This window comes from Chiloscyllium plagiosum, unplaced genomic scaffold (genome assembly GCF_037043375.1).
Source record: "Chiloscyllium plagiosum isolate Xiang-an unplaced genomic scaffold, Cpla_swu_hap1 HiC_scaffold_38, whole genome shotgun sequence".
NCBI classification, from domain to species: domain Eukaryota; kingdom Metazoa; phylum Chordata; class Chondrichthyes; order Orectolobiformes; family Hemiscylliidae; genus Chiloscyllium; species Chiloscyllium plagiosum.
Genome location: NW_028270176.1, coordinates 12,960,923 through 12,986,691, shown reverse-complemented (window position 1 = coordinate 12,986,691; position 25,769 = coordinate 12,960,923).

Sequence of the window (25,769 nt, the reverse complement as noted above, 5' to 3'; positions counted from 1 at the left end):
TTCCTTCCCATTTCAGTTTTCTTACTGAATAATCTAAGAAACTTTTCATTAGCTGAATTGTCTCCGATAGCTGCAAGTCTGTTTTCATTGATTAAATACAGAGAGGGAATATGAAATAGAATCTTACCATAAACACTGAATGGCTTCTAATATGATGCTTTCATTTGTCAGGTAATCTACAGAAGTCAGGACATTCTTACCCTTCAATGATTTTTCTGTGAATTTGATCAAAAACAAAAAGTAAAGTGCATTGCATAGAACATAACAATCATTGTTGAGGACACAGGGAACATATGAATTTAGGAAAGAACGTATATTCATCAAAGCAAAAATCTTTCAGGCACAGGATTGAGAATTTATAATGTTGGGAAGAGGAAACCATCCAAGATAGTTATCTTCATCTGGCAGTAGGGGTATACAAAACTCTGCGTATGTCAGAAGAATCATTTCAATCAGAAACAGGTCATGCAAGAATTATTGGAAGGGTAATTCAAGAGGATTATAATCTAAAGAGTGAACGAAAGTTACAACCTACGAATAGATCGTAAGCAAGTAATAAGTCTTGGTTCAGAACTCAAATGCTGCGGAATTTGGCACAAAATGAGAGCGACAGAGTACATGCAGCAGTAAAATTAAATAGAATATCTGATAACTCTTGTGAGAATATTCAGAAAAAAATATTTACAGATTAGAGAAGTCGCTTCATTCCAAGAGCCTGCATGCTAAGAGACGACAGGAAATCATGACAGAGATAATGCCAGCCATTAGTAATAGCTCTCCATTATTATATACATAGAGAACTATGCCAGCAAAGAGCTTCTTTCAGATTGCAATACCCTCGTCCAGAAGCAACTAGAGTCAATTTCTAGTAATGACAATGGCATCATTTGACTAAAAATGCTCACTGTCATGACGTCAATTATTGTAATAATAGTGATGAATTTCAAGTGATAGTAAATTACTGATTTCCAAAATTAAGTATGGCAGGCAATGCAATGTTCTATATATTTGTTTTTCTGATGTTCCAGTTCTTACCGTACTGAGTAATGATTTAAAATTTCCTCATGGTACCGTAGTTACTGGCGTGACAAGCATTGAATTTGAAATTAATTGACTAGATTTGGATGTCGATGCCAGTTTAAACCTCATTGATGTACAAGAATGGAATATTTAAACATGCCGTTTTTCACAGTTATGCATTTCACGCGAAGTAAAATAAGAAACAATGTACGGATAATAATATACTCTAATAAATAGGAAACTGTGAAACCTAACCGATTAGATGCAGTGATCTGGGAAAGTCATATGTATCATGTCATTTTTTTTCTCATAAGATCCAAAGTTCAAACATAACTAATATGAAGCATAAGCCGTCACCCATGCTTGATTTCATCTCTATCACAAAATAATGTAAAAAAGCTTGCTACATTTCAGAAACAAAACTTGGTTTTTTTGATAAATGAAATGGATTATTTCCAAACGTCAATTTTCTATGTGAATTTCAGTAATAAATATTTTCATTCAGGTTGTACATCAAGAAAAAAGAGAGTGACACGCCTAAGGTTCTCCCTTGATCTCGTTCAGAACAGGTCAGAAATCATCAGGGCACATGTACCAGTTGTCAGTTATAACAAGTATTGTCTGCAATCAAGCGTACTGGCAGTAAAACCTCATCCTCTATCAAAATTGACCGCATATACCGAATCGTACTCACATCATTCTAGCGTTATTCATTTGTCAACTTCTGATCTCATAAATGGTTTGTTTTAACTCTCATGATTTCGTGAAGACTGGCTTTGATGTCCAATAATTAGGACCTGTAAGTGGATTCAAATTCATGGTACCACGAGTTACTGTATCAAAATTATCTTCAGTTGAATAAATATTCCAGTCAATCCCATAAACCTAATGATTCCAGCTATTACTTTTTACATAACTCACCTAATTGATCCGATTTCTTTGTGAGATCTTTGGTTTCAGTAAAAGAGACATAGGGAAACATGTTTCAGCAATATGTTTTCTTCATCTAAACATTTTGTTCATAAAACCTGAATCATCCGTGTTTAATGTTTCTGATTTGAAATCAGGCCTATATGACAATCATTGTACTTTGCAACAAAACTTGTTATATTTGGAAAGGCACTGTTGACAATTAGAAATGCAAGAACAGTTGTAATATTGGACTGACGCTTGATTTGTTTTTATTTTTGAAAGCTGAATTCGAAAAGAATGGCAAGTTATCTTAGTGAGGCTTGTCAGAGTAGGAGCGTCGTAAAAGATTTATTTTCCTTGTTGGCATACAAAATTAGAGAGCAGATCTTAAAAATAATCAGGCTTATTTCATTCAAAGCGGACCTAAGGGGCAACCTTTACCCGCAGAGGATAGTGTGTGTATAGAATGAGCTCCCAGAGGAAGTGGTGGAGGCTGTTACAATTACAAAATTGAAAAGGACATCCGGAGGGGTATATGAATAGGAAGGGTTTAAAGGGAAATGTGCCAAGTGCTGGCTAATTGGGCTAGATTAATTTCGGATATTTGGTAAGCATGGACGAGTTGGACAAAAGGGTCTGATTCTGTGTTGTACATCTCTATGACTCTATGCTGAACAATACCAACACGTACAATTGTTATCAGAAGTAGGAAGCAATGCAGAGATACGGCCGCAAACTAATCAGCTATAGCCTTAATAAATTGTGGAGCAGTTTGGAATACTCAAATGGCCCTTGACTGCTCCAAAATCTAATGCTGGTAATCATGCTTAGACCAATTTGAATGCAACAACGCAGATTATGTGCTCGAAATATCATTAGAGGTGGTGCAGACATGCATATTTGGTTGTGGGAAAGGGATGCTAACCTCAAGTGGACCTCTGAAGTGGCCTTGCCATCGCAGGAAGTTAAAAGTTCCTTAAGAACTGGATACTGAAATGCCCTGTACAACCAAAGGAAGTTTGCTCTATATTTATTTTTGTTTGAGAGTCAGATAAGGGCTAAGGGAGTGGGGATAAAATCAGTGACGATTTATTTTTAGATACATAGAATTATTACAATGTGGAAACAGGCCATTTGGCCCAACAAGTCCACATCGACCTCCAAAGAATAACTCACCCAGACATTTCCGTGACCACATTAGCGAGTTTTGAAAGATTTGTCGCTTAGATTGAGGCACCAAACAAGCAGACAAAGCGTACCCATAAAACACCCTAGCCACTCTCCCCGACAACAAAGGCATGTCAGAAATGACTGCCAGACTACTTGGAATCATGGTAGCTCTCAAACCCAGCAACACACTAAAACGGCAGCTAATGAACTTGAAAAACCCTATACAAAAAACAAGTAAAACTAATGTCATTTACAAAATAACTTGCAAGAACAGTAACAAACACTATATCGGGCAAACGGGCAGAAAACTAGCCACCAGCATACATGAACATCAACTAGCAAGAAAAAATACATGATACCCTCTCATTGGTATCCTTACATACAGATGAGGAAGGACCTACTTCAACTGGGACAATGCAACCAAACTCAGACAAGCCAAACAGAGACACGCATGAGAATTCCGAGAAGCATGGCATTCCAACTGGAACTCTATCAACAAACACATTGACTTAGACACCATTTACCATGGTCTGAGAAAAAGAACAGGAAATGACATCACCCCAGAAAATGACATCACCAACCCTAGGAAACAAAAATAACAGGGTAACCTCGATTATCCGAACATGATGGGCAGGCACTTTTTCATTGGGATAATCGACTATTCGGTTAATTGATTAAATACCTTTCCTCTGGGGCTTGGAGTTTTTAACGTCTGCTTCTCTTTCAGGAGGGTAGCAGCACACAGTGCGTAAGACCCAACCCCCAACACTGAGCAACACCCCCAGACCAAATATGCCCCCAACCCCAACACCCCCCCCAACACCGCAACAAACCCATTGAACACGACCCCCACCCCAACTACATCAATACCGCCCCCTGTCGCCAACCCCTTGCAACACCACCACCTGCTCCTAACTCCATGCAATACTGCCCCCACACACAACCCCGTGAAACACCGACTCCTGTCCAAACCCCATGCAACACCATCCCCGCCCCAACCATCTGCAACATCGCCCCCACCCCCAAACGCATCCAACACTGCCCTCCAACACCACCCCCACCCCCAATACTGCATCTGCCCCAACCCCGTTCAACATTGCCCCCACCCCAACACCACTCCCCACCCACAACACCACCTCCCGCCCCACCCGCAACACCACCCCCGCCACCCGCCCCCAACTCCCTGCCCGAACACCGCGCCCCCACCCCCATCAACGCACCCTGCTCCCAACACTGCACCAACACCATCCAATATCAGTCCCGCCCCCAACCAGGTGCAACACAGCTCTCTGCCCCCAAACCCGGTCCAACAATGCCCCCCACCCAAACAACACCCTCAAACCCCATCTACTACCGCCCCGCCCCCAACACCACCTCAAACCCGTCCAATATTGCCCCCACCTCCAACCCTGTGCAACGCCGCCCCACACTTCCATCCCTATGCAACACCACCCCGCCCCCAAAACCACCCCTGACCCCAGCACTACCCCAACCCCATGCAATACCGACATCTGCCCCAACACTGCCCCCGTCCCAAACCCCATGCAACACTGCCACCCGCCCACCACAAAGCACTCTACAATCCCGCCTCTCCTCTCTGGGGCAGCTGGACTGGACACCAACAAGACTGCTGCAGTTGCATTTGCAGGGTAAGTCTCCAAATAACACGCACGCCTTTTCAGACAAGTTCCACCTTTGCCCTGTACAGGACAATGTTGGAGAGATTTTCTGGGGAAGGGAGGTTTAGGGTTCATCCCGGTGTAGAACTCCAGGTAAAGTGTGGGGAGAGAGAGAGAGGGCGGGTAGTCAGTCATTTGGAGACGGTGTCTGTTTAATCTTTGTAAAGAAAATCGTGATCACTGTTGGAAACATGTCTTTGATGTAATGATTCCATTGGGACATTGAGATTTCCTTCGGATAATCCAATTTTCAGGTAATTGGTATTCGTATAATCAAGGTTCCTCTGTAAATGGAAAGCGAGCCACTAACACCAGTGCTTCAGCGGGGCTCACTGATGATGCTACCTAATATGGTGTCAAAATGTCTGAAAATGAACCTTCCAGTTCAGCGAGCAGAATTGCATCTAATCCCCTACCTTATTGTTCTTCTTTTACTACTGACTAATGCACCTAATCGACACTATGGGCAATTTAGTATGGCTAATCCACGTAACTGGCATATCTTTGGATGGAAACCTATGCAGGCACACAGTGAATGTATAAACCCCACACAGACTGTTACCTGAGGCTGGAATTGAACCCAGGCCCAGGCACCATGAGGCAGGCAGTGCTAACCACTGAACCACCATGCTGCCTACAACTGCCAGGGCGGAAGAATGCAATGGAACTAACGTTATAATGAAGGAAATGGTTCCTGTGAGAATTGTTCACTTGAGAGAAGAGTTGTAGCAAACACTACCCTCTGGCAGGGTCACAATGGGAAAGAAAGCAAGTGGAAAAATTCACAGCTTTGCAGAATCGAGAATAAAACTAATCAGAAGACATGGATGTCTCCAGGTGTAATATTCCATGCTCAAACAAAGACTCAAGGTAAACTATATGCATTATTATACGAAAACGGTGATGGTGACCCCCCCACCCCTTCGGCCAGACCTCAGGAATGTGAAGTGGTTGGGGAAGCTCCGCACCTGGGGCCTCAGAGGGATAGCATCCCACCCTCACTCTTCTCATGCCCGTCCTCCCACCCTTCTCACCTCGTTTGATGCGCTTGTCTGCATTCCTCCTTCATTCCAACTGGTCGTTGACCCCTTGCCCACTCACACTCATCTCTCTAAACGTTTCCCCCCACCATCTCCCTATTCCCCCCTCCCCCATCCAAGGACATCTCCCTAGACCCCATCCTGCTGCACACTCTCCCTGCACTCCCACCTCTTCTTCCTATTCCTCTCGGCCCTGCACTTCTCCCACCCGTCCCTTGCCCAGTTTCCCCCTCCCTGCTGCTACACTCCCATCTGCCCCCTCACCCTGTTCCACCCTCAGCACACTTCCCACCCACGACTTCCCTGTGTATTCTCCCTACCTGCCCCTCCCTATTACCCGCTCCCTGCACTTCCCAGACACCTCTCCCACCCTTTCCCTCACCCACCTTTCTCTATCCCCTCCCCTCCCTTCCCCATCACCTACTCTCCTCCCCCCACATCTCTCCCCTCCTCCCCACTTCTCTCCCCTCCTCGCCACCACTCCCCTCCACAATTCTTTTCACAAAATAGGGTCAGTCGATCGTAATATTAACCAGAATGCCAAATCATGTGTCATAGTTCAATATTTAAGTTTAAGCAAATGAATTATGATGCAATAGTAAATCGTCACTACCAACAAGCAGTTGTTTTTTTTATATCAAAATGTGCCCAAAGAAATTCTCTTAAGTGAAAAGCTCTACATCCTGTGGCTGCTGAGATTATATAAATTTATTTATTTAAATTTACACTGACTTCACGCTGAGGCAAGAATTTACATTGAAGAATTTGCAATGCAAAATTTTAAATACAATAGATCATATAAGTTTTTTTAAAAAAAATACCTGCAGTCTTTTCATCAAGGTTGTTTTCTGCAAGTTGTACGAGTGGGCAGTTGAAGAAATACGTAATACACATGATATTTTTAAAGCGTGAATTGTGCTCTGATTGTTTCAGAATCGCACAGTTCGTGTATTCAAATCAAAGTTGAATAGGCCAGGACATTCAAAGCAGCAAGCATTTCCAGGCTGGACAATTGACAGTTATGCTGCCCAGTTTGCAAGCGATTCCTGCTAGTACAAAGCGAAAAAAACAGGAAGGGATCCTGCTTCCGTAATATATATTTCATGTTTTTGACGATTTAAACAGGTTTTTTTTATGAAGACTTTTTATGAAAATTTATTATAGCATTTGATATGTGAACTAGATGAATTTCGTCACACCATTTTTAACCCTATGGTTGGAAATGGATTTTTGGAGCAGTTTCATGTTTCTCTTAATTGCTTGCATTCTTTCAAACTCAGCTGTTCATTACCGTGGGAAATTTCTAGTTCTACTGAAAAACTTCTAGTTCTAACTATTCAACACAAAACTACTTGCAAATTTAATTGTTTTTATTCATAACCATCATGTTATTTCATTAAAAGCTTGTTCTCTTGCTCAACTCTTCCAGTTGCAAAGAAACTATTTGTTTTGTACTGAAAAATGTCAACGTTTTAAATGCCTTCATAACTAGCTTCTACATTTCCATAAAACAAGGAGCATACGTGGATGGGTTAGTAAGTTTGCAGGTGACACTAAAATCAGTGGGGTTCTGTACAGTGTGGAAGAATGTTGCAGGTTGCAGTGCGACTTAGATAAACTGCCGAATTGGGTTTAGAGATGGCAAATGGAGTTTGATGCAGGTAAGAATGAGGTGATTCACTTTGGAAAGAATAACAGGAAGGCAGAATACTGGGTCAATGGAAAGATTCTTGGTAGCGTGGATTAGCAGACGGATACTGGTGTCCATGTGTATAGATCACTGAAAGTTGCCACCCAGGTAAATAGTGCTGTTAAGAAGGCATATGGTGTGTTAGGTTTTACTGGTAGTGGGATTGAGTTCTGAGCCGTGATGTCATGCTGCAACTGTACAAAATCCTAGTGCCGCCTCACTCGGAATATTGTGTCCAGTTCTGGTTGCCCCGTTACAGGAAGGATGTGGAAGCATTAAAAATGGTTCAGAGGAGATTTACAAGGATGTTGCCTGGTCTGGAGGGAATGTCTTATGAGGAAAGGTAGAGTTCTTGGGTCTGTTCTCACTGGAGAGAAGAAGGAGAAGAGGGGATTTAATAGAGACATGCAAGGTGATCAGAGGAGTAGATAGGGTGGACAGCGAAAGTCTTTTTTTCCTAGGATGATGATGTCAGCTCGTAGGAGGGGACATACCTGCAAATTGAGGGATGATAGATTTAAGACAGATGTCAAAGGCAGGTTCTTTACTCAGAAACGGGTAAGGGTCTGGAATGCCCTGCCTGCCAATGTAGTTAACTCAGCCACATTAGGGGAATTTGAACAATCCTTCGATGAGCATATGAATGACGATGCGATAGCGTACGGGCATGGGCTTTGATTAGTTCGCAGGTTGGTGAACATCAAGGGCTGAAGGGTCTGTTCTGCGCTGTATTGTTCAATGTTCTGTGTTCTATTTGCTCCATATTTACTATTAGTTATGCATGTTGAGATCTGATCATGCATGTAGCAATATTTTGAAAGGCTCTACTTGCTGTTTTACAGGAAATCAAGCGTGTACACATTAAAGGTAACTTTCAAAATCCAGGCAGAACATAGAACTATCCATGCTTATTTTACACGTCCGAGAGATATAGATTCAAACTCTTGAAAAACACATGACTTTCTACTTCTTTTGTTTCAGGCAATGCTAATGCTTATCCAGATAATCAAACCACTCAATCATCATGTCTTCCCAGCAACATGTAGAGTGGTTCCAATTTGATTGCACAATTACAAACTAAAAACAGAGCACAGGGAAACTGGATGTAGTTTCAATGCACCAGTAGCTCAAACATTAAACATGTTGAATGCAATTAAAGAGATTATTGAGTGAGAGTACAACAACTAATCAATAAAACAATACACGTTTTCAATCCAACACCTATCTAATTGAATCCCAAATAAACATAGTATTCAGCATTCAAAACATAATAACATTTTGTTATGCAAAGTATGATTCCATTCCTTCAGCATCTCCCTCAACTTTAAGTCCAATGATGTTTTACAGTCAGTGAAACTACTTGAACAGTGCTAGATTTTCAACTGCAGTTTCTGATCATTTGACAATGGAAAATCCCACAAAAAGAAGTGACAACTCGGAATAGATTTCTAGTCATGGTAAACTAACCTACCTTCCCATCTTAGAAGTTATGACCTTTCTAACTTAAGTAACAGTAACGTTTAAACATAAAGTTTTGATCCATTCCTTCAGAAATCATATCAGATAGTATATTGACCTCAGATTTTTGCTGTAATAGAGGAAGCTCCCCAAAAACTTTTTTTCAAACAAAGAGATAGCAACCTACTCAAAGTGGAGTGCATATGTAGATTTTGAGGCTACTTACTGCATTCTTCCTGTTGGTCATCGAATTCTAAAGAGAAGTACGAAAAACTTTTGTTTTGAGATTCATTGGCAATCAAGATAATCAGACAGACTCATAGAGTCAAACAGACTCTTTAATCCAAATTGTTCATGCCCACCACGTTGCTTAAACTGATCTAATGTCGATTGCCTGTATTTAGCACATCTCCCTCTGAACCTTTCTTCTTCATGTACCAGTACAAAAATATTTGAAATGCCGTAATTGTGTCCGGCTCTACCACTTACGCTGGCAGTACATCTCAGACTTGAACCATTCTCTGTGTGAATACGGTTGCCCCTCAGTCCCTTTTAAATCTTTCCTCTCTAAACTTTGCCTCTAGTTTTGGACTCGCCTCCATCCCGGAAAAAAAAACCTTCCCTATTCATTTGTCTGTGACTCTCATGATTTTGTAAACCTCAATAAGATCACTTTTCAGCATCAGATGCTTCGGAAAAGATGTCTCAGCCTCTCCAGCTTTTCCGTTATACTCAACTCACGACTCCAGGCAAAATCCTTGCAATTATTTTTCACTTTACTCTTTCTAGTTTAATAACATAAAGTCATTGAACTATGCAGTCATGTAACACAGAAAAATAACATTCTTTCCAATTAGTCCACGGCGAACGGGGTTCCCAAACTATTTGAGTCCCACATGTTCCATGTTCCACACTTCCTTCCAGACATTTCCTATTCATGCACTTATCCAAATGTCTCTTAAGTGTTGCAACTGTACCTGACGCTCCACTTCCTCTGGAAGTTCTGTCCACATGTGAGACAATTTCTATGTAAAACGGTTGGTTCTTACGTCCTTTTTTGACACTTCCTCCTCTCACGTAAAAAAAAAATGTACTTTCTAGTTTTAAACTCCCCACCCCATGTCGAAGACCTTTATTATTCACCTTATCTATGCCTCACCAATGTTCTGCATAACCTCAACATGACGTCCAACTCTGTAGCTAAAGTTCTGAGTAATGAAACCAAGCCTTCATAAACAGCCTGTGTACCTCCAGCGTCATTTTCAAGTATCGAAGGTCCTCTATTCAACAATACTCCCTGGAGCCCTACTTTTAGCTATGTAATGTCTTGCCCTTCCCAAAATTGATCTCCATTTGTCACTTCACGGTCCATTGGCCCATCTGATTAAGATCACGTTGTTCTCTTAGATAGCCGTCCTCACAGTCCATTGTAACACCAATTTTGGCGTCATTCACAAAGTTACTAATCATACTTCTTGTATTCTTATTCAGGTCATTTGTATACATAATGAACAACAGTGGACCTAGAACCAATCCCTGCAACACCCTGCTGGCTATGGCCTCCACTCTGAATCACAGCCCTTTACCAATACTCTCAGACTTCTACCCTTAATGTTGTATCTATTTGACAATGTCTCCTTGGATCCCATGTGGTCTAACCTTACTGATCAGTCAACCATGTTAGAACTTGTCAAAGACTTTGATATAGTCCATTAGACTATATATGTCTTCATCCATCTTCTTGATGACCTTTTCAAAAAGAACTCTATTAAATTGATTTCTATCAGTTTTATTTAACAGAAATGGTTTGTGTTCAATTACTATGTCATGTCTATTTCTTAATGATCCGTTCATACTTTCACTGCACCTTCAGGTGGTCTCAACAGCCTATGTAAATCCAGTTGATTTTATTCATAAGTCACAATGACTTGAAGATAATATTTTACAACAGTAACAATGTGCTTTCATGCAGTCACGATTGTCATTCAGTGATTTTTTTTAAACCGGCTTGAAAAGTTTAAGATTACTAGAAACAGAAACCAAATTATTCTACCCAGTTTGGTAAATATTAATTTAATTTTGTCTTTTATCCCAAGAATTCCAAAGTTGATATTTCACTTATGTTTCCACTTATCTTTTTTTATATATATATTTGAATATACCATCACATTTATTTAGTGCTTCTTCACGTTCATATCCAAATTAAATAATGATATATGGCACTCAAAAGAATTCATTTGAATCTTGTATCTGAATAACATCTATCGAGCTTCCAAACTCAAAACTTTTATTTTAGCCTTTCCATGCATTATAAAAAAAAATTATGTTCACATATAGACCAATTTGTCAAACTGCCCTTAATTTGATGCAGTTGTTCCAAACAATAATGTTTCAAACTTGCTTTGTTTCTTCTGGTCATTTTCTATTTCTTTCCTCAATATGTCCACAGTTTTCCTTCAATGCAACAGTGATATTGAACTAAATGTCATGGAAAGGTTTTTTCAATTTCAGTCGGAAGATGCACCTGGACTCAATATTGAATTCGTGCGAGGACATGTCGTATTCATTTTTTTTTCCTATTCCCATGATTAATAGTCTAATGTAAAGGGGGCACCTGTATTGCATATAACATTTTTAAACTTCACACGATCATGTAAATCATAGTTATGGCAATAATTCTTAAGAGTTTACATTTGAGATATAGGGTAGAAAAATAAGAAACATTTAAGCTTCTACTTTTTCCAAAATAGACAGTTTTTGATTCATTAGGACAAGTGGCAAAACCATTACCTTTAGATTTTCGTTTTAGTTTATCTTCTGTCAAGGAGTTAAAAAAGATAAAACAGATCTTGATTAAACTAAGGATAATTTGCTGTTTATCTTCACATCAGCTTAACCAGTTTGAAGAAGATTTGTAGCTCAGGTTGAGGTTTTGCGTGTACGTTTGTTCGCTGAGCTTGGAGTTTCAATTCGAGGAAACGAACCTCCAAGCTCAGGGAGCAAACTTACATCCATAATCAGCTTAACCATATGATTGTATATCCGACCGTCCATCTATCTATGTATCTATCTATCAGAGAAAATGACCAAGGTGCTTTTAAATTTTAAACTCATAGATTTTAATGATAACCATTTATTTCGTTGAATATAACTTCCCAATTGTACAGCAGCAGTCACAACCACACGGCATTCTAAAGGGTTTCAATCACCGGTAGCAGGCCATAGAATGCAGTCATGATTGAAATATATGAAATTAAATAGCTTATTGGTGTACGATCAGAACAAAACAAAACAAAAGTTCTGATTTGACCAATAACCCGCTTTGTGTGACTGCTTGGCTTACTGAATATAAAATCTATGTTAACACCATTATCTTTGTCTTATCCAGAACAATGCAATGACATTTTTTCATTCAACACATCTATTAATATGATGCATTAATGTTGCCAGAGTTCCTCGAATACTTGAATATTTCTAGAAATTTCTTGATTAATTTCTTACTTCAGCAAAACATCACTCATGTCCATAGTTTTCACTAGATTCAATCTTCCTCGTGCTTGACACAATTAACAGTATGTTGAAGCCTGCCAAATTGCAACAATAGCTGTCTCAGCTAGACTTGATCTCACCCAAGAGAAACTGACTTATAAGCAACTGAAAGATTGATAAAAGCAACAAAATCCTGTTCCTCCTCACGTACGTAATCATGCACACCTGACCTTAATTACTAAAGAACTAACCAAACTGAGAGTTCATATTTAAGCATCTTATTTTACAGTGTTAGAACTATAGAAATTCTACAGCATGGAAACAAGCCCCACAAGTACTCCGAAGAGTAACCCACCCAGACCCATTCCCCTATTATCACCTCTGACTAATGTATCGAACCTACACAAGCCTGAACACACACTTTGGGCAAGTTAGCACAGCCGGTTCACCTAAACTACAAACTTTTGGGTTGTGGATGGAAACCAGAGCACCCAGAGGAAACCCACGCAGACAACATGCAAAATCCACACAGGCAATCTCTGAGGCCAGAATAGATCCCAGATCCCTGGTGTTGTGAAGCAGCAGTGCGAGGTACTGAGCCAGCATGCCGCCCTAGCTGTCTGTTCTAGCTGTTATTTAACCATCCCCAATCAAACATGATTTTGTCATGCCAGAAAGTCACTCATACCTCAGTTATTCTACCCCATTTCCAGCTTGCCCACCTGTATCCAGCACAACAGTCAATTGATTTAATGCAAATTGAAATCTCAGAAAAATTATTTCACTCGAACCAACCACATCTTGATCATTTCTATACAAATGTGCCATCAGAGTTGCATGCAATCGCATTTATCTAAATCAAATGTATCCATACTCGTATAGCTAGATCACAGAAATAAAATCGTGCAGTAATACTGATATCATCCTTTCTGAAGTCTCTGTGTATTAAAGCTGTGGGCAAGCAATTTCACATACGTACTGGCACAACTCTAAGGGCACCATCGATAAAAGGATGTTGCATACTGCTACTTCACTCCGAGCTATGACTTTGCATAGCCAAGCTGAAACAGGGCCACCTTCACCCAGCGCTTATTTGGTATATAGCCAAATCGTAGGCCAAACCACTTCTCAGAGAGCAGCCCCAAGCATTCCCATAAATAACCTCAATCAGCTTATTGAGGTTGATCCTAATGCAAAGCTGAACACGTCCAGAGAGAACCCACCCAAACGAAGGACCTCATCTCTAGCTGAACAGTATAGATTGCTAAAACAGATAATATCAAAACACAATATCAACCAGAGCAAAGCTAATTCGTTATTGTTCTCGCCAATATACAATCTAACCCTTATCTGAGGAAATGTGTCTGTTGCATTTTATCACCATTGCAGTGATAATCAATATGCAGTCACTGACTTCATTGTCAAAGCTTCCACATGGACATTAATTATATTCTAATTTAGTACATGACGTTATAGTTTCGTTCAATATGTGCTCACCACATTCTTGTAGTTTAACTTTGATGTCTTTTATTTCTGAAATCAGGACAGAGATATAATTTATCAGTTTCCCTTCGTTTTCTCGAAATCCTCTTATGTGCAGTGTTACAAAGCTGGTCTATTTTTTCCAAAAAGCTTTTCTTATCTCAAGGATACCGTGTCCTTGATATTTTTTTTTCAGAGGAATCATAAACGGTCCTGGCTCTGCTTAGACTGCTTTGGTACAGAGATTAACGGGTATTGGAAGACTTTGTTTTTATCTAAGCAAATGAGTCTTGAGGACAAAACAGTCATGTTTCAGAAGCGAACTGTGTAATGAAGGGGGAATGGCTATTTCTGAAAGGACACCTTCCTGATGGAGGTTTTTTGCCCGAAACGTTGATTTTTCAGTTCCTCGGATGGTGGCTGACCTACTCTGCTTTTCCAACGCCACACTTTCGTTTCCACCTGAGCAGTGCAGCCTAGAACTAGTTGGGAGTTCAATAGTGAGCCGCGTAGAATCTCTCTCTCTCTCTCTCTCTCTCTCTGTCTCTCTCTCTCTCTGTCTCTCTCTCTCTCTGTCTCTCTCTCTGTGTCTCTCTCTCTCTCTGTCTACCTCTCTCTCTCTGCCTGTCTGTCTGTCTGTCTGTCTGTCTGTCTGTCTCTCTCTCTCTCTCTCTCTCTCTCTCTCTACCTTTAGCCTGTAAGCATCAGTTCCATTTTTAAGGGGGTTTGCTTGTTGGGACAATTGTGTATATTGTGAACAGCATAATTAAGTCCAGTTGGATGGATTGAGTTCTATAGGGGTTCTTTATTCTGTTTTATCTTTGTGTGTTTCATTGTGTAATTTTGTGACTAAATTTTTGTCTATTTTCAAACCTAATATTCAACCTTGCTAGCTTACTCCACGTAATTCCAACTGGAAACTTACGACAGCAAATTGCAAAGTCATGGTCCAGGTTGCCTGCTCACGAATGTTTTTTTGTGGTCTGGCCTAGACCATAACAGATTGGAGGTTTTCTGCGGGTTTCTAAACTGCGAGCGTTAGTGCCTTTATTTCGGGTGTTGGTTTGATTGGGTAGACAAAACTTGAGATAGTAATGGTTTTTTCGGTCGTTAAACGTTTTCTCGAAGTTTATGCAGTGACTTTGGAAGTTTTCCAAAAGTTGAATAAGACCAAACTGCAGGAATTAGCAGACAAGCTGGAATTGGAACTGTCTCCCTCTGCGAGGAAAGGACAGATAATTACAGCAGTACTTCAAAATTAACTTGCTGAAGAAACCATAAGAGTCGAGACAAGATGGCAAGTATTCGATTGCAAATGAAGCAGCTTGAGTTAGAGACGGAAGATAAGGAAAGGGCAGCAGAAATGACTAAAACAGAAGATAGGGAAAACGAGAGAGCAACAGAACAGAGAGAAAAAGAGAGAGAAGCAGAAGAGAGGGAAAAGGAGAGCAGAGAAAGAAAAAAAGATAGAGCTCTAGAAATTCAAAAACTAGCACTTACAAAGGAAATTCAGCTTAAAAGGCTGGAGATAAAGGTTGAGGGTAGGCTTAGTGAGGAAGTAATGCAAACTCATGTGGAAGAGCAGGGAGTGCAAACCAAAAGGTTGAAGTGACTGATGATTATGAGCTGGTTCACAAACTAGGTTTGGCTTACAGAATCAATTTCAGTCTATGAGGGATAGAAATTGGGGCAAACTGAAATCCACACGTGGAAAGGGAAAGGGAGAGCTCAGTAAAGATCATAAGGATAAATTACCGCAGGATAATAAAGAAATCTTGAGGGGGACAAAGAAGTTACAAAGCTCTGGTGTTTTCATTGTAATAAAGTGGGACACATGAAATCAAACTGGTGGTGGGCTAGGAGAAAGCCAGATGGAGGAAAACCGGCCAAGCCTGGGAGTTTTGTTGGACGAGTAACACAAAGCCCAAGGGAAGTTAGACAACTGCCTCAGAGTGTAAAAAGATTATCAGAGATTGATGAAGGAGGAACTGCCAGATCTGCTTAAAAAATAAACATGCATGAGTCAAGTGTATTCACATAGGCCAGGAGTAGCAGGTAAAGAGGTTACAATATTAAAGGACACAGGATCATCTCATCCTGTAATGCTGAAAAATGAGGAGATATGTACTTCTGAGGAATTATTGCCAGAAATGGCACTCGTAACAGGAATTCATGGTGAGAATATATGGGCTCAATTATGTAAAGTTAGGCTAGTGCGTCCAAAGGAGAGTGGATAATTTTTGGTGGGTGTACTGGACAAACTCTCAGCTCCAGGAATAAAGATTGTCCTTGAAAATTATATTGCTGATTCGCCAGTAGGCATAGTTGAAAAGCCAGTGTAGATGCAGGCAACGGAAGACATGAAGGGCGTTTATTTCAGAATTTTCCCAGATTGTGTGGTCACAAGATAACAGAGGCACAAGCTGAATCAGATAAGTCACAGATAAGGAAGCTGACGCAGCTTTATCCGAGATCTTTTCTGATCAGGTAAGTGGCACAGAACAGAAGCAAATAGGTAAACATGCAAATATTTTTAGCTCTGCTAAGCTGATTGCATTAGAACAAGATGATAATTTAAAACAGTTATATCATAAAGCATTTACAGAGAAGGAGATTGAATGCATACTTGTTTATTATTACTTAACAAATGGTTTCTTCATGAGGAAATGGAGACCATCACACATTCAAACAGATCAGAAATGGACAGAGATTCATAAAATTGTTTTGCCAGTAGGGTACAGAATGGAGGTGCTGCGAATGGCGCATGAGCTACCACTTGGAGGTAATTTAGGGGTGAGGAAAACACAGGCTAAAATACAAAGATATTTTTACTGGCCTGAACTGCACAAGAATGTAGTGGAATTTTACCAGATGAGCCATACACGTCAGCTAATCTGAAAAACACGTGAAGTAATAAAACCTGCACTTTTAATACCTAAACCAGCATTTGAGGAATCTTTTGCAATAATCTCGATTGATTGCGTAGACCCCCTACCTCAAACAAAAAGAGGAAACAAGAATTTATTAACAATAATGAATGAATAAATAGAAAGCAGGAGACAACAGTTTCACTTCACTTGGAGGTCGCCACTGATGATGTTACCTAGCCAGGTAATGAAACGACTGGATGTCAAACCTACAGCTCAGCGAGCAAACCTACACCCTGAACCTCAACCTGAGCTACAACCCTTCACAAACCATGCAATGCGTTGACTCGATCTCCAAAGGCAATCCCATTATGCAACTTCTAGCTAAAATGATTGTAGAAGAATTACTTTTTCTTTGACTGGATACGGACTACCAATAGAGACCCAGTCAGATCAAGGATCAAACTTCACATCCAAGCTATTCAAGGAGGTTATCGGTAACTTGGGAATCAAGCCATTCAAATCTACTTTGTACAATTCAGAATCGCAGGGAACGCTAGAGAGGTGGCATGAAACATAAAGAGCATGTTGAGGGCTTATGGTCAGGATTATCCAGATGATTGAGACAAGGCTAATCCATTGCAAATTTTGCGATCAGAGATTTAACAAATGAATCAAAGAAATTCAGCCCACTGGAATTATTGTTTGAGCAAGAAGTAAGAGAACCATTAAAAATGATTCGGAAAAATTAATAATCCAGAATTCAGAGACCACCCATTTGGACTATGTGGCACATTTCAGGGAACGATTAAATAAAGCTGGAGAGTTGGCTAGACAGCATTTAAAAGTATCACAGTTTGCAATGAAACAGGAAGTGGATAAGTAATCACGAATTCACAGTCTTGAAATTGAGGGTAAAGTATTTGTGTTAATTCCAGTAGCAGGTGAACCTTTAAAAGCCAGGTTTAGTGGCCCTTATCACATCGAGAGGAAATTGAGTGAAGTGAACTACTTCATAAGAAGTCCAGACAGGAAGACATTTCACAGAGTGTGTCACGTGAATATGGTCAGAAGGTATTTTTATAGGGAAGGAATGCAAGAGGAGAAGGTGCCCATGATTACAGCACGGAAAGAAGAACCAAGTTCAGACGAATCTGAATTGGACATTCCTCAAATCAAATCGGACCAAGAGGAAGTTGTCAAAGATTGGGACAAATTGTTGACCTTCCACAAGAAAATCGAAATGACCTGAAAGAGTGATTACTATCATGTGGGGCGATCTGTGGAAATGAACAGGGAGGTACTAACCGAATTGTGCATGATATAGATATAGAAGATGCTGTTCAAATTAAGCAGCATTCTTATAGGCGTATCCCTCTGAATTTGGCACAGGTTCAGAAGGACATTTAGAGCATGCTTCAAAAATGCATAATCGAAGTGAGTTACAGTGACTGGAGCTCACCCATAATCATGGTGCCAAAGCCAGATGATACCTAATGGTGATGCATAGAGGATCACAAATTTAACACCGCTACAATGACTGATGCATATCCAATTCCACGCTGGGAGGACTGTCGGGGTTCTTTGCTCTGCTTTTTGTGTTTCATTGTGAAATTTTGTGAATAAATGTCTGCCTGATTTAAAACCTACTCGAAAAAGTGGGATAAGCAACTTACATTTTTAAGTTGAACTTGATCAGAGGCTACTGGCAAGTACCTCTGTCAGAGACAGCAAAAGAAATTTCGGCTTTCATAACACCAAATGGACTATATCAGTTCAAAGTATGAAAACGCTTCGACCACAGTTCAGAGACTGACTAATAAAGTCATTGCTGGATAACCCAGCTGTGTGGACTTTATTGATGGCATGGTGACTTTTGTGTCACGCATGGAAGAAACATTTACAGCATTATCAGACTTTTTTCAATCGACTTCGGAAGGCAGGCTCAGTGGTAAACCTAGGCAAAAGTGAATTTTCCAAAGCCCAAGTAACCTTCCTGGGCCATGTTATTTCACATGGACAAATGGCCCCACGGGATGTGAAAAAGAAAGTAATTTGGCCATTTCCCACACTGTCGACAAAAAAAGCAATGCTCCGGTTCCTGGGGTTAAGTGGATTTTATCAAACGTTTGCACAGTGGTTGCTCCACGCACCAATTTGTTTAAAAAAGGGCAAGAAGTTTCAGTGGACAGCGGACTGTCAAAATGCATTTGAAAGCCTAAAAACTGTGTTAATCACTGCTGCAGCATTTGCCACACTGGATTTTACGAAGCCTTTCAAGGTGGCTATTGGTCCAGTGATATTGGTGTTGGTATGGTGCACCTGCAGGAGGATGATGCGGGGATGGAAAGACCCATCGGGTATTTTTCTTGGAAGCTGACTGTTCATCAACAGAAATATTCAACAATGGAGAAAGCGACTCTAAGCTTAATGCTGGTTTTGCAACATTTCAGTGTTTATATTACCAGCAATGCATCTGAGACAACCTATACACTGATCACAACACATTGACATGAGTGGAAAAGTTTAAGAACAAAAATGCTGGACTGTTTAGATGGAGCTTCGTGCTGCAGCCATTCAATTTGACAAATGTGCACGTTGTATTCCATGAAAAAGTGATTGCTGATGCGTTATCGAGGCTGGAATGAGATATGGAGGCGTTCGGTCAGAGGTGTGCTATGGCATAAATTTGCATGTTTCTGCATATTTACATGTTTGTAGTTAGTTTGGTGTATATGTGTGTTTACACTATTAACCGTGTTTTTGAAGGGTTCTAAAATGACACCATCTTTTAATATTGATGGTTCGTTTTTGTAAGGAGGGAGGCGTCACAAAGCTTGTCACTTTTGCTCTAAAAGCTGTTCATTCTCAAGGATACTGTGTCCTTATTTTGTTTCAGACGGGTCGTTAATGGGCCCGGCTCCGATTGGATTGTTTGGGTACAGAGATTAAAGGATATTGCGACTACATTTTGTTTATATGTAAGCAAATGAGACTTCAGGCCAAAGTGGCCATGTTTTAGAAGTGATCTGTGTAATGAACGGGGAGTAGTCAGATTTCTACCTGTGCATTTAGTCCAGAACTAGTTGGGAGGTCAACGGTGAGCTGCATAGAAACTCTCTCTCTCTCTCTTTCTGCCCTTCTAACTTCAACCTGTAAGCATCTGTTCCATTTTTCACTGTGTTTTAAGGGATTTGCTTATTGGCACTGTTGTCTCTATTCAGAACAGCAAAATTAAGACTAGTTTGGATAGACTGATTTCTGTCGGGGTTCTTTACTCTGTTCTTTGTGTTTCATTGTGAAATTTTGTCAATAAATTCCTGCCTGATTTAAAACCTACTCGTTAACCTCGCTAGCTTGCACTGGCTAATTCTCACTGTATACTCACCAAAACAAATTGCAACGTTATGGTCTGGGCTGCGTGCTCAAGAATGTTTTGAGTTTTCTGGCCTAATCTATAACAGTAGCATTACTTCTGCTTTTGCAAAGTGTGTCCTAAGCATCTCGTAGCAAAATGCCTTGCCAATTTTATCTCTTGCTTTATGAAATCAAAACTCTTCAAACATATACGTGACACATCGAATATTGCTATACATATACGGTCAGAAAGTTAACTCCCATTTTTCAAAAAGCATTGTCCCACAAACAACGAAAGAAAATGCAATTCTGATGCTATTCGTGTCAGTTCAAACATCAGTCACACTGTGATGTCATAGACAATGGCCATATCCTGCTGAATGGTCATTTATAACAATGCATTTTGGAAGTCAATTTCTCGCAGTTTGACAGTATCACCAACTGACAGTTCTACCAAACATTTGATGATTACATTTTGCACCTATTTTTAATGTACTAAGCCATGATTGAAAGCATACGTATTGCAACTTAAATTAAGTAATTTACCTGCATCCATCTTCTCAGTATTGGTTTCTGAAAAAAACCCAAAAGACGTCAGATTAGACAACTCATATCAGGACATGTCAAACGGATTTCGATCCACTCTTCAGAGACAAAATTGTGATGCAGAATACATACAGACAATAAGGAGATAAAATCCAATAATCCCAACTCTTCCGGAGCTTGAGTTGGAAACGTTCCAGCTAAGGCAATAGGGATAACTTTTAATTTTCGCTTTGTACCATTAAATACAATTTGTTGCTATATCTTGTTCGACAGGATCATGGCAGTTTACACACATCAATTTCAGAGAAATAACAAGGTCTAACTTCAATATATCTAAAAATTATGTCTCGAACAATGATGAATACATTCCTGAACAAATGGTATGTTCAGGTATTAATATATTAGTAACTTTCCAAATTTCTTTGTTCAAGTGTAAATTCTGTATCAAGACCCAGTACCATAAACTTGTGGAAATATATGTTCCTTGTCTCCTTCACTTAAACATGTCACAACTGTTTGAAAACCTGTCAGCTCACCACTCAAAATCCAATTTTCCAAAGAAGTCAGAAAAAAAGATTACCTAACTGTGTTTTACTGGAAAATTCACGAATCTGTGGAAAACATCTGGAAACCCACAAATGATATCAAGGGCCATGACTTTCACCCTGATGTAAGTTGAGTAATTGCATATAATTTAACTCTGGCATAGCCAGAGCATTTTTATTCATTCACAGATATGACGGTGCTTGACTATATCAGCATTTATTGCTATTCCTTCATTGCCCTAAAGATGACGTCAGTAAACTGCAATTTCAAGCGCTGTTCAGCTTAGTGTGGAGGAACACTTGCTTCGCAGTTTGAAAGGGATTCAAAACACACTGTATAACTTCAAATTTTCAACGTGATATTCTTTAAGGTCAGTATGATCTGTAGCTTCAGCAGAACTTGCAAATAATAGTTTTCTCACATTAGTGTCATCCTTGTTCACTTAACGGGTGGAGATCACTGGGCGAGACAGTGATACTGGTATGTTATCGATGATTCCATGCATCTCATCTTGTAGATGGTAAATACTAATGTCACTATGGATCAAAGTGAAGCACATGATTGATGAAGGAGGTGAATGGTTTAACAAATCAATGGTTTTCTATTTTCAACATAATTTCAACATTTATAATTGTTGCAGGAGTGCACCTATTGATAGGTGGAGGTAATGTCACTGCATTTAAGGCCGCACTCTGCCTCACAGCACCATAGACCCGAGTTGAAATCCTTTGTCCGGCAACTGTTTGTGTGGAGTTTGCACGTTCTCCCCGTATCTGCGTGGGTTTCCTCTGGGTGCTATGGTTTCCTCCCACATCCAAAGATGTGCAGGTTAGGTGTATTGGCCATGCTTAATTGCCCATAATGTTGGGTGCATTAATCACGGGTAAATGTATGGGAATGTGTCTGGGTGGGATGCTTTTCGGAGGGTTGGTGTGGGCTTGTTGGGCTGAAGGGTCTGGTTCCACACTGTAGGGAATCTAATCCCTTCCTACTTCTGATTTATAAATAGTGGACAAGTACTGCGGAGATATAAGAAGTATTCACTCTTACTCCCGCCCAGTTCTGTCATGTGGGTCTGAGTCGATATTGGAAATTCTGAGGATTACTCAGAATGTGCTGCAGAGACTTGTGGATATGTCCTGTTCATAGGTTGAAATACATCGACAAATCGAGATGGTCGAGTCTGAGGCATATTCTCCAGATATGATTTTATGAATATTTCAAGAAATGACCGTTGTTTGTCCTTTCTACGGAAAAATACTGAAAATCGTGTTTTCAATGCTTTATGTTTGGTTAAATAACTTCAGGTGCTTATATCGATGCCCTGTTGCATTCCAGTATTTAGAATTTGTGGTGGGTACAGCCAAGAAAAAAGCCGCTACTCTATTTCAGGAGTACTTATTCATCAACACACTGTTGGAGATCAAAAGTCACAAATCAGTCAGAACAGGTAACATGTAAACATTAGTACTCTTAAAAAAGTCTTAATTAATTTTCCGGCAAATTTAAAAGCTGACATATGTGAACAGTATTTTTTTTTCATTCAAGGGATGAGGTCGTCACTACTTTGATCAGAATTTATTGCCAATCTGTAATTGTCCAGAGTTATAAAGCAAAGATTTTACTTTGGGTCTGAAGTCACATGAATATCAGAAAAGCTTAGCATGGTAGTCTCCTTCCCTAAAGAACATCAACGAAGCAGTTGGGTCCCTTTGCTGCAATCGTCAGAAATATCATGATGCTAATTTTTATTTAATTCAATATCCACCACGGACATATTTGAATTCATGTCTCCAGAATGTTGTCTAGGTGTTTGGATTAATAGTACAGCGATAACACCACAAGGCCACTGTGCACCCAAATGTTTGTGTGCCTGTGAGTAAATGTATGCCTAAGTAAATAAAACATTTGGCCGTCCTCACAGATTTTCATTAAATATATTTGACTCTCACTATCCACTACATATTCTGTTAATCTGCAACAACTCACAATGTATTGCAAAATATTTTTTTCAGTACTAAGCTTTTTTTTAGTGCTAGCATTTCTGCAGTGAATAAAGAATTGCTAGCGACCTGAACATTTGCCACGTCTTCAATTCTCAGTTTTTCAGGCTTATTATCAATGGACCAAAACCATTTCTTGTGACTTTTCCTTTTTGTTTGAAATGTTAATTTTCTTTTATTTTCTGAACCTGTACTATTTTTATGCAATTACTCACATTATGTTACATTCTGTCTTGCTTCGCTTCAGTTTGTAGTTATTTGTTGTTGGGATTTTCATTGCTTCTGTCCTATCATCTAAATGACCAATGAGCTTACAGAATTTGCAGAACCTTATGATTATTGTCTTCGCTCACTGATATTTTTGTGAAGATTCTTACTTTATTTCGTTGATATCTTCATAGCAAAATGGTAAATGTAAAAAACTTATGCTTTGTGTCTTTGAAACTTACTTTCAGAAATTTTCAATTTCAACAATGATACGTTCACATGAAATTCCGGTTCAACAAGTTATTTTTCTTAAGTCGGGAATACACATCAAACCTTCTGTTGTATCTTTAATTACTCACTGCACTTCGCCTGAAAGTCTTCAAACTCTAACAAGGAAAAATATAATATATTATTTAAATAATGTTGCTCAAACAGGTCAGCATTTATCTTTACCTCAGCAGTTTTACAAATAGCTTAATACAGTGAGGTAACTTTCCTTTTGAGTCATAAAACTTGATTCGTTACTTCTTATGAAAATCGTGCTTGGAATTGACATTTGTTTCTGTCACTGAAATGTACTGGGTGAAACCAATTTACATTGTGTAACTATCTGTTACTATCTGTAACTAATGAGTGGCTTGGTGTCAGATTATTTCCACTGTACAGAAATATAGGTCTGAATAACGTTGCTTGCAAGAACATTGGAAAATAATATGAACAAGAGTGGAGCGTTGTGAAAGTGTTTCTGGAACAGTGCGGCATGAATGAGTTTTCACATACAGCTTTGAATGTGGCTGTAAAGCAGGGGAAACCAGTTTGCCAAAATTACAGTGCCCTTTATTTTATGAATGGGGCATACAGTTCAATCGCAGTAGATGATGTTGAACCTGTTTACATTTGTTTGACTTCAGCCGGAATATTGTGTTCAGTTATGGGCACTATATTGGTGGGAAGGTTGGATTTCTTTGAACACAGTGCAGAAAGGATTTAAAATAACGGTTAGAGCAATGAAAAAATTCCAATATGAGGATCTATTGAAGTGGTTGGTCCTGTTTTACTTTGAGAGAAGGAGGCTGGGATTAGAGTTTATACAGGATCCGAAATAATGAGTCGGCTGGATAGGATAGACAGTGAAAAGCTGTTTCTCTGCGTAAATGGATGAAGGAAGAAAGACCACTGATGTGCAAAAGAAGCAAGCAAATGTGGGGAAAAAACACTTGCTGACCCAGTCAATAGTACAATGGAAAATGGAATATTATTCTTCATTAGTAGAGGGATAGAGTTTAAAAATAGGGAAGTTACTTTGCAGCTATATAGGGTTCTGCTGAGGCCGCACCCTGGATTATTGCAGGCAGTTGTGGTCTGCTTACTTGACAAAGAATATTAATTGACAAAGAACCGCTGGAGGAGGTGCATCGGATGTTAATTCTGAAATTGAGAGGCTTTACTTAGGAGGTGCCATTGAGTGGACTCAGACTCTACACATTGAAATTTAGAAGAACGAAGGGGGATATGATAGAAACCTCTACAATTATGAGAGGAATAGATAAAACATAAGCATATACGGGTGAAACTAGAAATAGGGAGCATAGAGTCAAAATAGGAGTGTGGGCTGATTTACGATTGAACTGATGTGGAATTTCTTACCCCTAATAGTTGTGAATTTCTGGAACTCCCCACCCAGTGAAGTGGTTGTGGCTACTTCTTGAATTTTTTTAAGGGAAATATAGATATTTCACCAGTAAATGAATTAAGAGTTGTGGTGCGCAGATGGTTAACTGGAGCTGAGTCGACAAAAACAGATCAGCCATGATCTCATTGACTTCCAGAGCAGGCTGGAGGTGCCAGATGCTTACCCTGCTCTGAAAACATATCCTCGTATGTACTGCCATGAAATGTGATTATCTCAAGTTCAATTTAACAGTCGAAGAGGACATTTCGAGACCATTTTGATGCAAATAGAGCACACCGATTCGGGAAGAAAAAATGCAGGGGTCTGGAAACGGGCACTGACGTTCTGTAAAAAAGCCTGTGAAGGTCCAATCAGCTAAATCCTTTCTTCTGCAGTCTATGCAAATTGTCTACCAGAATTAGCTGTCTACTTTGATTTCGTAGTGGGCCATTCCACCAACTTGCAGCTCCTTTTTATTGAGAAGATGTAAATGATCATGTTCCAAAGCACTTCAATTCCAGGAAAGGGGCATCCACAACTCAAAATGCTCACTTTTTCTTCTCCACAAGTACAGCATGAAGTATAACTGTTCATATAACACGATTGAGTCCCTGCTTCGACTAATTTATCT